The sequence below is a fragment of the Pungitius pungitius genome, chromosome 13, assembly GCF_949316345.1.
Source record: "Pungitius pungitius chromosome 13, fPunPun2.1, whole genome shotgun sequence".
In the NCBI taxonomy this organism is placed as follows: Eukaryota; Metazoa; Chordata; class Actinopteri; order Perciformes; family Gasterosteidae; genus Pungitius; species Pungitius pungitius.
Window position 1 is genome coordinate 9,029,625 of NC_084912.1, and position 16,488 is coordinate 9,046,112.

Consider the following 16,488-nt stretch of genomic DNA (forward strand, 5'->3'; position numbering starts at 1 on the left):
TGTCTCTTCAGTAGTTCCACTCAGTCCCCTTCTATATGCCGGTATTCCTCCATCCTAACTCTGCATGCACGGCTCCCCGCCTGCTTGCTTCGCTGAGGGTGGGATGCTATTCTCCTCGTACCTTCACCGTGAGGCAGAAAGAACGTCGACTCGCCGCTCCACCCCCACTGCCTCCAAGGCTGTCAAAGCTTGTTTAAGTTCCAGACTGAAGTTCGGACAATTCACCGTGTTTGTCCTGGCAGGTTGGCACCAATTGTTTTGCGACTCTGTCCCTCGCTGCGCTTTTCCCGGCAAATGACTCTCAAAGTCTCTCGACTCTCTCTGCTTGTCCTCCCTCTCCCTCTCTTTTCTCGCCTTACCTCCGTCACTCTCTTCCTGCTGTGTCCCTCCCCATGTTTAATTGGGTCAGTGATGGGATTGAGTGAAGGGGAGAAAGAAGGAGAGAGGGAAAAGGAGGGAGGAGGACTACTTGTAGGTTAGGAGGGGAGACAGAGGGGGGGGGAAATACAATAAACAGATGAGAAGTATTCATCTCGAGAGGAGATATGAAGAAAGACGGGGAAAGCAGGAGCAAGGTGGAATGGAGGAACGGTAACCAGGGGTGATAGCAAGAACCAAATCCAAAAGATACGGGGGTAAAATGCAGAATGAAATTAGGAAAAATACAGACAAAGACTATCAGGGGTGAGGAGTGAGAGTGACGAGGACGACGTCAGAGAGGTAAAGCATCTGACCCAGCAGCTACTGTGGACTAACTCACAGATGTGGCAATCTCCCCCGAGTGTAGTCAACACACATTCACTCACAGACACACTGCCTGGGGTTGAAATCTGGCTATAACATGTATTGCATACATGTATTGCAGTACTGTGGGGAATAGTTCAGTCTGGATGGGATATATTTATGTCACATCTGGCACATTAACATGATGCCGACACACATAATCTCTGAAGAACAGAAAATAGTATTTAAAAGAATGCAATCACAGTGATGTATTCTTCCCATATGGGTTTTACATACCTGACGTGTTGATGTGCGATTAACCCATTCAAGACTGATTTAGAGCTTTTCACTTTTGTAACAAAGTGCATTGGGAACCAAATTTGTACAGTACATTTTCACTTAATGAGACACAATATAGCCCTCTGGAACAAAACATTGAGGTGTGAAATCTTTGTTTCCATCGTGAACCAATCCCATCGTACCTGAAATGTGGCAAATACTCTATTTTCCTGTTTGGAGGTATGTTTTGTGATACCTCACCTCAGGTTGTTTGTAATTTTGCTTCTGAACAAGATATTTAGGGATTTCCTTATTTGACAGCCCTAAGAGAAGGTCAACATAATTTATCTTTGACCTCCACAACAAGTATAAGTCAAAACAATAAAATTGAGCTACGATAGTTGAGATTTGCTTCTGCTTTGGCACAAACACCACTTTAAACATCAAAGGCTGTGGCACAAGCCTAAAAAAAACAACAATGGATTTTTGGCAGGAAATGGAGAGAAAACAATGGGGTTGTGAGTTGCGGTCTTCTGTTTTGATCTCTTCTGTCTGCTGACCTCGTGGCTTCATAAAACATCTCACAACTTCCTCCTTTTCTCCCAACAAACAGCTGTCACGATTACCACAAGTGCTAATGGACTTCTCTCAAAACATCACTATTAAGTGGTTTGCTGAAACTACTGATGCTTTTTTTTCCTTTTTTGTCAGGACAGTTTATGGAATTGTTGTTGGGAGAAGACAAGTTAAGATTATTGCATTACTGCGCGTGCTAAATCACTTTCACCCCCCACGTCATGTTCAATAAGACTGGGTATCACAACTGGAAACGGATGGACACGAGTATCGCATGCATCGGCCTGTCCGTAGGTTGGCTAACCGCCAAACAAAGAAACCCAGAGTCTTGAGAGTTTGATCTATCTGTCGTTGCATGTGATTCATGAGCCTCGGTCTAAATGAGACACGGGGCTACGGCGCCGCTGCCGACCCCCCGCGGGAGCAGAGCCTCGTGGGACTGAAGAACACTATCCTTAATCAGAGGCAGACTCTGCTCGTTGTTAAATAAAAGGACAAGCAATATCTTTGAGTTCACTTTCAACGTCAGGAGTTGGACTCATCAAAGTGTGCAAACATGAATCACTGTCATTTAACCCATGAGATTTGACTGTGGCTTCTAATGGCACTGAAGGAACAGACATTATAACAAGAGGCGCTTTATGATCAATTAAAGGGACATGAACCACGACCATGTGATTTATTTCACAACTGGTCATCTACAGAGTTTTGGTTACATAAAGCATTTCTAAAACACATTTTTCATGCATTTATGGGCAATGAGTGAAACGAGCTACACAAACTCCTAAATACAGTGACATATTCAGGGCAGTGAATTCTCTAACAGTTCGAAGTCGGAGAATCAAATCAATGATGAAAGTGTGAGAGATTAAGGCTAGTCGCACCCATATGCCACTATCGCTAACATAAAGAATTCAGACATCTGTCATATACTCTGTCACAGAAATGTTACAGCAATGTATTGCGACAAAAACAAAATAAATTCTCCCCTTTAACTTTGTTGGAGTCATGATGGCTGTGTGATTCCAGGAATATTGTAAAGCACTGACCTTTGAACTTGTTACTGTTGTTGCCGTTGTTTCTAATAATAGTACCATGAATATGCTGCTTAAATAGTTTTAACCCTGCATGTATTGATTTGTTGACTTACAGGTCAAAAGATGTCAAGATCGTCTGACTATGAAACTGCAATGGGATAGATCTGGATAACATAGAAACATAATGTAATGCATGTATTGTGTCATGGCATCCAAGTATTTAGGCATAGGATAGTTAGGATAATTAACAAGAATCTACAGCTACACTGTATGGGTCAGATGTGATTTACACAGCGATGCTTGAGCTAAACGCTAAAACAGTGCTAATGTTTGGCCAATGCTAATAAGGTGATTTGTGGTTAAATCTCCCTCCATAGTGAGCAATTTAGCACTAAATCAAAAGTTGTCACCAAAGTGTTAACAATTCATTCTGAAGGGAAAACCAAACATTTGACTCACAATCATGTTGTATGTAAGCTGTATCCAACAGGGCTCATGTGTGGCCCCATGTGCTTTGAAAGGGAACAAATCAGGCGCTTAAATACTGAGCTAATTATTGATTAACTTTACAGACGCGTATGAGAAACACCTGTAACGCATCCCAACAGATGCGTGGATGTAAATAGGTTGACGGATGTCTGGATGCTAATCTCTGCTAGCTGCTGACGACCTCACACACATACACTGAGGATGTGACAAAACCCTAGCTTAATTAGTAAGTTGATTAGTCGCCGTGTGCCATATTTTGCCTGAAGCCAGACACACACAGTAATTGAAATACCGCCATATTTAGATGTCTGCCATGGCAATTATTACCCTCAAAACTGATTAAAATGTCTGAGAGCGAGAAGGTGTGTGTGGATGCGTGCAGGAGAAGGAAACACAGAGGAGGTCATTGATAAATGGTGCGCAAAATGAAGTGTGTTTCCAATTAGTTAAGTGAAATAGGACATTCATTTGTATAGATCATTAGCTTTAAAGGATATTTTTAAAAACAGATTTATTCTTCAGAGACCACGCCCATTCAGCATAGAAGACAGAAAGCAGGTAATGAAAAAAAAAGAATCTTTAGCCAATTTAAATTATTTTTCTTTCAATTCTCCAGCAATTGGATTGGATCCATTTAAAAAATTGAAAGGGGTTGTCAATATTTAGCTTTACACAATATCCATCTTTTTCTTTTATATGCCACGGGAACACCAAGGCTAAAACACAAACACACATCGCAGGAGTTAACTTCTACCCCTGAAGAGGGCAGTGCAAGGTAGGACACAATCACATCGGACCTGCTGTTCCCCTCTAGCTACTCTTCTTTCTGTCTTTGTTATCTTCCTTCATTGAAATTCTGCTCCAGAGACCAGCCAAACAGTGGGAGGGTAATGACTGTTGACAAGCCATTAACAGTAGCAATGTGTCAGATCAAAACCAGAGCAAACTGAACAGTATTACAGTCGCCATGCTTTGAAGTTTATTTTCTGCCATTCATTTTAAATGTTACATTTTTAATGTTTTAAATGCATGTTGTGTTGTGTTGAGTGGTGTAAAGTCAATCTAAATCGGGTTTGCATCACTCATTACAATGCTCTGAAATACTCTGCACTGCTCTTTCCTGCCAGGAAAACATCCGTAAGTCGACAAAACTGGACCAAAAACTTCTTAGCAGCTAAAATGGCTGAATCTAGGCTTTCTGAAGGTTTGGTGGCCGCAAACTAACCCCTTTTCCAGCTAAACAAGACTTTGCCTAATTGGAACAAAAAACAGTGACCTATGACTCAATCGGCTGGCAGCTGAAACAGAAAATATATCCATGTTTATTGGGAACCAGTCATGAAGATGAATTTAGCACTTAAATCAATTGCAGACTAACAGCACTCTGTGCCCTTCCCGAGCTGCCGTAAAAGAGGGTGAATAATGCCCATCGTTTGCCCCAAATAAATATTTTATCCTGGTGAGTCCTGCTGCCAGGCGTATGCACCCCGTTTAAAAGCACACAGAGTGAAATAGTGGCGGTCCAGGAATCGGACTCTCCAGATCCTACCGACTGTCCAGCGTGACTGGGAAATTTAGTGACAATTGGGAAGTAAAAGCTATCTGTTTTTGGCCTGGAAATTCAAAACTTAAAGAGTATCTTTATTATAGTGCCTTTGTATGAACAGTGGAGTGCAATGTAGGAACAGTAGATAAACAATACAGCAAACATGATCTCCCTGAGCAAATGAAAAATAAGAATACACTCAATACCCAACATGACAGTGCAAAGTGCAAACAAACAATGCATTTTAAAAAAGACATAGGGGAAAAACTGTGTAGCTAACTGAGGGGTAATGCATATGTGTATGTATTTGATGCATTTGATGAGTTACTGGAGTATTTTACAGAAAATCAAGTGAGATATTACAAACTTCTGGGACAATAGAGGTTTGCTGAATTCATTAAAAGGTCTCATCTGAGTTAAAGCAAATCTTCCAACTCTAATACATTTAGGGAATTTGAAGGGATATTTTCAAGGACGGGTCTGTGTGTGTGAATTGTGTGTGTGAGTTGATTATCAATGTCATCATCTTTCTGCAGACGTATGTAAGAAGAAGAGCAGCGTAGCATCAACAACTTCTGTTCTTATATTCCTAGAGTCCCTGCTATACAAATACAGACTCATTACACACACACACACAACTGCTAAATCTAAATAGAGCAAGTGAGAGTGTGAGGTAAGGGGTTGGTGGAGGGAGGATAGCAAAAGGTCTGTATTAAATAGCAGGTGTTATTCTCTTGTGTCCAAGGCTCTCATCCTGTAGCTGGCTCGCTGTCAGAGGGGCAGAGACAAAAAGAGCCTCAGACAAGGACAACAAGGACATTCTCCTCCATACTCACTAGTTATATCGCTGTTTAGTTTGCCACAAAACTGTTGTTCAAACCAGTGACAGATGCCACGGTACGTGCCTGCCTTAGTTTCAACAAGGCGCCAAGGCTGGAATCGACCGACGGTGTTGAGGCTTTATGTCATTTGCTATAACCACTCAGCCACCAGGCGCTGCAGAATATCATCACATTTGTCTGATGCAACGTCATCAGACCTTTACAGAATAAATGGGCTGCAAAGACACACACACACACACACACACACCCACACACACAGTGCATTCTCAATCAGCCTAGCTTTCTTCTGAAGGGCAATTACAAGGATAGGTAGATGGACAGGCCACTGTGAATGTGTGTGTGCTTGGACACAAATGGGTCCTCTGCTGACCGCTAGGCAATTTACTTCACTTTTCCCTCTCCCTCACAAGCTCAATTGTGTGTACATGCACATGCACACCCACCCACACCCACACCCACACACACACACACACACACACACACACACACACACACACACACACACACACACAGTGGTGGGCCTAGCCAAATAACCCTTTAAGAAGCAAACATGATTTACTGAGCCTTTTGTATACAGCAAAGGGATTGAGGATGTTGATCCTTGATGGAGCTAAATCTATTTTGTTTATCAAAGGCACACAGTAATACACAAACACACATCAGATCATATTCAACAGACACCATACAAATAAATATACAATATATTGTATGTGAGTTTCCCAGCATTGTCTGCTGCTGTGAGGTGAATTTATTATTGTGATTATTATGAGTGATGCTAAACAGCGAAGCATTCGCAAACTGATTTTGAGCTGTTGAGCAAAATCCGAGGGGGGAGCTAATGTTGAGCAGGCCTAATGTTCAGCATGCTCCCTGTAGTTTACTGTGTTAGCTGTGTAATATTTGCTATTCAATTTCAATTGAGCCAATTGTACAGCATGCATTGCAATAATCAGCTTAAACCTCATGCTTGTGCATCGGGAAAAGTCAGGACATCACCACATTCAGTAAGATTCCTTCTCTAAAGAAGGTGGAAAAAGTTGTGTGCTGATTCTTGCAGAATAGTTTGAGATAACACACTGAACTGTATCCACTGTTTCCATATGAGAAAAGTCAGAGGGTCACCAGTCAGTAGGATTAAGCCTCCAGGGGAAAATTTCATGGCAATCCATCCAATAGTTGGAAACTGACATTTCCATCCAGACAGCCATGCCACCAGCATAAATAATTAAAAGCAAACAGTAGATCTATTCTGTGAGATTTAATACATATTAAATGCATATTTCGTAAAAAAAAATACAGGTTTACCTATTCAAGATAATTAGATGAGAAAAAGCGGATGCAAAAATGTCTGCTTTACATACGATTTATAAAACCTATTGTGATTTGGGTGCCAATGGTTTTTCCTTATTGAAAAGTGGGTCCCCAGAAAATGTAGTGAAGGGTAATGATGGATCAAACAGCTTCATAGGAGGTGAGTCCGGGCCAATTTTTATTACATTTTTAATGTCTTTATCTAATCGCTACAATAAAGCAATGGCAACTCTTTCATTTCCACCTTGTAGACATCTAAGGAAAACACTCATTAGCTCAACAGTCATTAGCCGTTGGCTTTGAATCGGATTTCGGATTTCTGTAAACTTGCAGAACAGAGTGCACCTCACACATACTGTGTCCTTCATTCTTACACTCTTCTCCTCTGTCACATTCTCCAGATAACACAAGAAATGTGCATGCTGTGTGTGTATGTGAGGGACTGTGTGTTTAAGAAGTGTATGGCCAGCTACACAGCTCATTAAAGTAATGGGAGTTTACTCGTCTTGCTTCATTTCACCAGAAAATCCCCCTGTAAGAGTCTGGTGAGAGGAAGAAAAGGAGGCAAATCATCCACAATAAATATCTTCTGTCTTCTCCCAAAACAAAACTTATCCACTTCAAACTGATTTTTTTCGATTGTTATTGTTGTTGTGCCCAGAGTAAAGACATTTAAGTAAATACATTACATGTTATTTAGCTGACGCTTTTATCCAAAGCGACTTACATTGCATTATAACCCATGTATTACATTTTACCTGGGGCACAATTAGGGGTTGGGTGTCTTGCTCAGGGACACTGTGACATGGCACATGGAGCAGCTGGGATTTGAACCGCCAACCTTGCAGCTCCCAGCCCACCACGCAACCCCATCACCTACAATGAGGTACTAACTACAACCTGCTTTCAAATCAACTCACGCAGCCGATACCATGACAAAAAAAGTTGTGTAGTAATAAGTAAAAGTGTGTAATAGAGGATTGAAGCTGAGTTCAGAGAACTGCTATGAAAGGGATCACACACAAGGATGTAATAATATGCTTGGATATACCTGGATAAATGGTCAAAATAGATCAGTCGACTAATCTAGAATTTTGAAGCAAATAGTGCGTATAGTATGTGTGTACCAAGTGTATAAATCACATGCCCTTATATGTCTTGCACTTTAGTTACAAGGCTTTTAGTGAGCACATGATTCTGCAGACGGCAGAGACGCTGTATTACTCAGTTCCTCCGTTAAAGGGAAAATTCATTAGCCCAAGTAGGCACAAGGGAGTTGGCACACAAAACAACAAATTACTTTGCCATATTCCATAAAGAATGGTCTAAAGATGGTGAAATGGAGGCTCCAGTGTGTGTCTGTGTATGTATGTCGTGTTGTGTTGAGAGATGAAGCATATATTGAGCGTAGTTTTCCAAGGGGACATTTTTGAGTTGATGACAGAGCCGTTGGCTCACCTTGACTTCTGGGTGCAGTCCAGAAGCTGCATCAGGGATGGAGATGCACTCACACTCATCTCCTTTGTAATCTATACAGTGTGTTTAAATGGTAACAGACTGCGGGCTTCATGCCTTCCCTATAGATGGTGACTTAAAATGAGGTTAGAAGAGCAGATTCTTTCAAATGAAAAGCAAACTAAGTGTAGCTTTTATCAAATGCCCAAATTACGCAAGGCAGAGAGAGCAGTCAAACAAACAAAAACACTGGAGACAAGTGTCCCATCTTCTCTATTGTCACTAAAAAAAATGATAAGAGGGTATAAACAAGATAAAGTAGATTGGATTTAGGGGTGGACGCTGCACGGGTCATTCAGATAAGATAATCCAAGCAAGGCCTTGGTACATGGTGAAAGATGCTGGGGGGGAAACAACCTTTTCAGTCAACTCTTAATATACAGGCAGCGTTAACCATGAAAAAATAGGCTAATGAGAGTACTGAAAGTGAGACGAGTTTCTCTACACAGCACTCAGGCCCACTCCGTCCATAGTGTTATCGATTAATGGGTAAAAGCACACACACCCCCGGGGCAGAGGGAGGCCTCGCAGTCAGCTAAAGTTACTCTGTGTGTATAACAGAGAGAGAGAAAAGAGACAACGAGAGGAAAAGACAAACAAAAAGAGGGCACAGGTAACACAAGCCCTCAGACAGACGGCCCACTCTGTAACACCCATCCCCCGATACCATCTGTGAACTCAAATCATTTGACAGCACCGTTACTGTCCCGTTATCAAACAGTTACATCTAAGACAAGCCATTACCTTCCCCTCCGACTGGCTCGAACATCCCAAACTGCTCCAGAACTTTGATGAAGAGACACATGACCACCAGCACGGCGATCACCTCCAAGCCATCCAGACTCAACATCCTGGGGGCCCGCTGCAAGTCATCGCACAGCACCGCGTCCCCCGGGCCCGGGTCGCGCTGGCGAGGGAACACCTGTCCAACCGGACCCAACCTCAAGAGTCTGTCCCAACTTTAGCACCGGCCTTCCACCTTCTTCCTCACTTTTAAATCGATCTAAACTAGGATTGTAATTCAAGAATTGAAGCCCGACGATAACATCAAGTCAGTATTAGAAATAAGAAATGGAGCAAGCTGGCTCCCAAAATCTGGCTCCAGGCGAGCCCCTCTTAATCCCCGTTGGAGGCCGTAGCGCTGGAGCCACAGGCTGCAACACAGAGTGGCAGACTGCCACAACACCTGCGCTGGGGTTTAAGGTTTCTTCGTCTTCTTCTTCTTGTTCTTTCAGGCCCCCGTTGAGTAATGGAAACTTGGGATGTGCTGCGCCTGCTAGTCCTTTGGCTGTGGTTGTCAGGAAGTGAGTGTTGTGAGGGGGAAAGAGGGAGAGGCGGCGGATAAAGAGAGAGTTGGAGATGACATAGACAATGAGAGAGAGAGAGGGCGAGAGAGAGAGACTCGCACACATCAGCACACACACACATTGTGAGACAGATTGGTTGGTTGGGTGAGAGAGTTGATCCTATATCCTCCTTCTCCAGGGACATTACCTTCATCGATTTGCCTTATTTGATTTCTTGGTAACTGGAAGAGAGTGCTAAAAGCCAGATTTAAGTAATGGGGAGAAAATGTTTACATCTGAAATAAAGTACCATATCAAATGTGTGTTTTCACTGTATGGATATAGCCGCAATGGTTTTGGAGCCTGCGTGGCTGCTGGTCGATGAAATGTCTCTTTGACCTCAACGCGCAAAAGATGTTTGGCTTCGTCGCAGCAAACACAAACATTAAAGATGACAACATAAATGAAAGCTAAACACAACATCTTTTTAGATGCACACAGTAGCCTCCTGTGAGTCTGCCCAAGAGAAAAATCAGTCTTGCAAGTAATGAAATGTGATGTGATATGAATAAGAGTGCAAAAGCTTCAATTATGTTGTTCTCAAGCAGTTACTTTAATATGAACCAATCCCTTTTGAATTAATTGACGGTGTGGAAAATAAAAGTAAACTTTTCAGCTGTCTAAAATAGTTCAGCATGTTGTCTTTGTGTCTAGTGAGAGGTGTTATAGTTTATAAGAACCCTTTCACACACTAACCAACTAACCGACTCATGCTATCCACAAACGCTAAAAAAACCCAAAAGGTTATTTCAAACTGCTGGATGAGAACAAATAAACTGAATGAATCAAGATATAGTTCTTGGGGGGATTTTCAACATGTCACAGAAATGATTGAGTGAATAGTGAATCGTCATTAAAAAAACACTTTTGCACACGGATTTCCTCTTAAAAGCCACCAATTGGGGGATGAGTTGAGTCATTGAACCTGAGTCAACTGCTGTAAAAAGCACTGAATGGTTTAGTGCCAAATGGCTGCCTTGTTGCTGAAATAAACTATACAATTAAAATGCCTTGTCTTTAAACTCAGTTTTTTCCTTTTAAATCCAAATAACTACTAATACCAGTAGAACTGTTTACTCTACCATCCTGTGTGTCACTGAGTAGTTTGATAATTTCCTTTGTTTGACACCCAACCGTCAGTCAGTCATAAGGTGATTTTGTCATTTTAACTGACTGGGGTCCTAACTCTCCCAACCCAACTCCCAGGGACTGTATTAATTATCCTAATATTACAAAAATAACCAACTATGAAAAATGCGTGATGTTCACTCCTCCCCACAAATATGGCTGCATCTTCTCTTCCTGTTTCATTTTGTTAAGATTCGTCCATTTTCACCTGGGCTTTACAGCAGCATGCCTTGTTATGGAGAACTCCGTCACACAAACAGTCACATGGGTCAATGTATTCTCACAAGCATGGTGAAATGAGTGAGACGAGGTGCCAGGAAACCTAATCTTATGTCACTCTTCTTAAATATGGCGTGCATGCAAACAGACACACCAACGGCGGGTACGCTCCCTCTGTCGTATTCTAGCTGAGCTCCCATTGCAGACAGAGACAATGGCTACAGAGAAATATCAAACCACACACTCGTGAACACAGAGAGGGGGGGGGGGCGGGGGAGAAGAAAGAAATTATGAGCTTGTTATAAAATGATTTCTCTGCCTTCTTGTTTGTCATTGTTGTCATCGGAGGGGAGACACAGGGAGGCGGAGGAGGGAAGGTAGAAGCGAAGCAGGCCTCTGCATGAGACACAGTGGAAGGGGAGAGTAATGGGAAGTAAGATAAGATGGACAGAAAGAAAAAAACAGGAAGCAACAAAGAAAGGACCAACTGAAAAGCCAGAGTAACTAAGGTCAGGTCCGTCTGTGTGGCAATTTGCAAAGAATAGAAGGAAGAGGCATCTATTCTTCATTAACCTCCAGCATCTCTCCCCTCCTGGAAGGTTCTTCAGCTTATTCTGCCTGTCATGAAAGAAAATTGGACCTGCAGATGCGTCTTCAACGCCTTTATTTTTCTCCTCCCAACACTTTATTCTCTTTTATTCCACAAATTTACACATTCAGTATAAACCCAGAGCCACGGTTTAAAAGACTCAGAATTTAAATTCACAATAAAAGACGATTGCATGAAATTGAAAGGTCAATTAAGTCTGAAAGCTCAGTGCAACAGGTCTGCTTGCTGTAGTGCTCAGAGCATTTTTAAAATGTCAAAGAAAATGAGCGCACATGTTAGCACCAATAGAATAATATAAACAAAAACAAAATCAAAAATCAAATGAACTATTTTAGATTATAGAGTTACTGTAAATAAAATACTGCTTTGAAGTAGTACGACACGTATCAGCAGTAAATGAGAGATTTCCTTTCTTCATCTTAACAGACAGTGGAGCTGCACTCAAATAATCTCAAATTCAAGTTTGGCATCTTACCAGTAACAGTATAAGAGCATTTTATTTTGAAATATTAACGGGCGGTTTTTCATGTGCTTTGTAAAAAGAAAGTAATAACAACAACAGGGAGGAGTTCTTCTAGGGGAAAAGACACAAACGTGCTCCGTCTTTTGTCTCCAATTGGACTTCGATTATCACTCCACATCTAAAAGAAAAACATACATTTTCTGACTTCCTGTCAGAAGACAGTCTATTGATAGGTGCTGAACTCGGGAGAGTGTTGTTCCCATCTGTGCTGGTGGGTTCATGAAGTGTAACCTAAGGCTTCAGGGGTATGTTATGAAATCTGTGATAGACAGATTGTGACTTGAAGCAAAAGGGGATTTATGACAGAATGCAGCGCTGCAGCATTCTTCTCTTTGTAGAACAAAGAAATACATTTTTCCACAACAAAGAATGTCAAAACATATTGACAATGAAGACTACGGCTGTGGCATGCTGTATTGATCCTTGCATGCTAAATTATCTAATGCACATAATGTGCTACTTGGAGAACATGACTATTGATCTCTGACTCAATAAAGCGAGCGATGGAATTTAAAAATACGAGCTACAGCATCACATGAGGGCTGAAATGAGCATACAGACTTAAAATCCCCAAAACAACAAGACGGATGCCCTGCAGGACACGGCGTCTTTAATTTCCACGTCACACTGTGAGCTGATCCACAAAGACAATCAACACAGGTGCAATACAAAGAGGGAATAGACGGGTCGACTTTTTTAATCCTTGGTCAGCTAGTCTGGGACATCGAGTGGGCACATGGGGCAAATGTCAATAATAGTTTAACTATTTGACTTGTTTGAAATAGTTATTTTTTTAGTCCCTATATCCCCACACACATGTTCACACAGGATCGTTTATTTTAAAAGAGAATATCCAATTTGATCCCAATACCGGGTGTTAATCCGGCAAACAGTGTTTTACTACAGTGAAATCCAGAGCAAAGAGACCAACAAGCAGTTTCATCCTGCAGGAGATGAACGATGAACATTTGGGAATTGACGGATTAAAAAATGCATTTAAAAACTCAAAGCTTTTCATTACTGTGCGACAAACCTTCCCTCATAAAGAGCCAATAGGACAGTGGGAGTATCGAAATGATGATGAGTGCTTCAATGCCTCCAATGACGTCGTTAGTGTCGTTCAGGATGCCCGCAGAGATAAAAATCCACACACACCCGACGCAGGAGTGAAAGCGATCGCTGCTCAGCAGGTGTGTTATGAGAATGCTGCACTCAGAGATAATCAGTGGCAAAGCCGGGTTTCCCTCTCACAGCGGGTCGAATCGCTTGTATCTGTACTTACGCACAATTTTGAGATAATTGCAGTTTATTTGAGCATTTATATTTTCCACTACTTTTCAATTCTACTCTACCACAACACTGCCAGGAAATTAATCCGGAAATATATTACTCCAACTAAGTGTAGTTATTAACTAAAGCTTTCAGTTACTCCCTGTTTCAATAAGGAGTGTGTAACCCTTCATGATTAACTAGAATTTTACATTTTCAAAAGAAAAGCAGCTAACCATTCAACTAGTGTGACTGAGGCTGTTTGTGTCCTTAATGTATGTGTAAAGTATGTCTGAACTGGGGTTGTTGTAGTAGTTTCTGTTGTGCCACATGTGGACAAGAGCAGCATACAAGAATAGATGCCACTACAGCAAAAGGTGACAAGACTGAAGATATTCAGATAACAATGTATTAAATAATTTCACAAGACACATATACGTACAAAAACAACATGGTTAAAAACAAAATGTATTATTCATACCACGAGTGTGTGAACACTGAATTGTAATGTGCCATGGAGCAGGTGGTGGATGGCTAGAAATCTACTGGGAGAAATGACAAAGGGAAAGAGAAGGTAAAAGAAGGAATAAGGGACCAACGAACAGTAAGAGAGGAATTAGAATTGAGAATATAATACAGGAGTAGACTGTGGATAGTGGAAATAATATAATGGAAGGGAAATGAAGTATCACAAATCATAAAAACGCATTGAGAAAGTTGCCTCATGAGTACACATCGGTGCTATGGGATGTTCAGTCAAACAAGAGCAACTTCAATCAACCTCCACTAGAGGTCAGTGTAGATTAAAGTATTCACAGACACTTCAGAGAATTTCAAGTACACAGAGATTTGAATGTGCACCGACGGCCTTACTTGTGACTTTCAAATGTTCTGTCAAAATCCAATAAACTATTAAAAGTATGCGGCAGTTTTGTTCCGCTGCCAAGTGTGCTTCTCCATCCCAGCAGCAAGTCCTTAGCTTCACCTTTAACTGAACCACACATAAAGCCTGGCACAGAGCCGAGAGCTGTGGTGGTTGGCGAGACGATATAATAACTGATGAATCCCTGGTTTAATGTTCATCAAAAGGTAAAAGATCTTTAAAAAAGACCTTGGGCTGTCCAGTGACCTGACGGGACTGTCCTGTTCTGGCAGGACAGTGACAACAATCACGTGGCGTTGTCGCTATGCAGAATCGTCAGCTGATGAAACACCAGCTAATGAAAAGGGAACAAAACAATCCGACCTACTGGATCTACCGAAGGACACATCTGCCTTGGCTGCGTGCACCAAACTCTGCAAAGTCACTGATGATGAGTAAGCCTAAAACCCCAAATACACACAAATAACGTATGTGTCCAAACACGAGGACCATTTGTTTTACGAGTCAATACGTGCAACCAAAGGCTTACATAGGGGAAAGAAATGGATAGAAAACGGTGGAGGTAAAGAAAAACTGTAGACGTCACGTCAAGGGCTCATTTTTTGCTTGATTGTTATTTTAAGCAGATTTGAGGGGAGAGGAGTGAAAGCTGTGATTGTCTCCAACAGTCTGCTACAGTCAAATGCTCGGTTGTGTTAAACCTGTCAACTGCCACCAGCGAGGGTGGCCAAGAGAGAAATAGACACGGCACATTCCCCAGTTCCACCAGCACACACACACACACACACACACACACACACACACACACACACACACGCGTCTGCTGTGTCCACTTTCAGTCTGCTGCATGCATTGGTAAAACCGACAAAGAGGAACATTCTCATTTCATATATATAGTGCAGGTGAATGTATTGATCCATATGCAAAGCACACACGGCACACCGTGTGCTCCACTGCACACAGGGAAGTTGTTACGCTGCTCTCTCTTTCTCTATCTCTCTGGTATTACAAGACCTTGCGGACATGACAAACCTCATTACCGCGATGCTGCAGGCTATGGTGCCCATCAGTATTCTGCAGACATACAGACGCACACAGATACATGCATGCAGGCCATGTTGGGGTTGGAAGAGCTGCATATGCCTGCCAGGGGATTGCTTCTAATCCTGTTCCTGCTGTTCTTCCATCTTTGAAGTAAACATACTGTCGTTGTCTGAAGAGATTTCTATTTCAAGGCTGTATCAATCAATGGTTGCCAGCAGGTATACGATGGGTCATAGCCATGATTAATGACTGCTTGTTTTCTCACTATTGACCTCGTTGTTCACTCATGTGACCCATCAGCTGTCTCTATGTCCTTATTGTCCAACATCCATGTCCATTTCTAGCTGGTACAATAGCTAAAGTCGATGCTGGTATTCTTCAGGGTTGGTTAAACCAATTTCATGTAACATTTTACTTTGTAAGATTTTTACAATTTGAACAAAACAACCCTCCAACTGTATTCACTATTATTGATGTTTCAACCATAGCTACTACTTTTATGGGTGTGTTTATATGAAGGGTTTTCAAATAGTCACATATGCCACAAATGTTGTTGTACGTATCAGATTAAATTAATACAACACATATCACGCCCCACCCTCACACAGGTTGCTTTCGTCATTGGCTCCTTTTCCCAAAAGGCAGGTAGGAAGACGGGTCGTGACGTGTTGAACAGTGTGGAGTGGACCTCCATGGCTAAAAATAACCCAGAGAGGAATCAGATTTGGAGAACCGGGAGGTGGGAACTCATGAGATCACACATATCCATATGCGTGCGAGCGTATGTGTGTGTGTGTGTGTGTGTGAGTGTGTGAGTGAGCGCATGCGCGCACTCATGGAAGGCTTTGATGTGAGGAAATGGGAGTCAGTGACATCATGCAGACTCCAGAGGTGGACCCAGCAGAGAGTGGGAGCCGACTGAGAACATCCCTACGATTGATAGGAGGGTTGAGGTGAGAGAACTAGGGAGGAGCAATCTGTGGAGGTGATGAAATTATTTAGTTTTGAATGTGAGCGATGACAGCGATGGAACAAAGTTGAACTCAAGCATTACGAGCACACTTTGACATGTAGTACTTCACACTGGCACTGAAGTGCCGAAGTAAATCTGGTATTCATGTGTCCTCTGAACGAGCGCCTCGCAAGGT

At 42.0% G+C, this 16,488-nt stretch overlaps 1 protein-coding gene across 3 annotated transcripts in view; it reads right to left on the bottom strand.

Moving 5' to 3' along the window:
- The window catches only part of LOC119214315 (Kv channel-interacting protein 2), a 60,680-nt gene that overhangs the window by 6,990 nt on the left and 37,202 nt on the right, over positions 1-16,488 (bottom strand). The window lies entirely within an intron of this gene.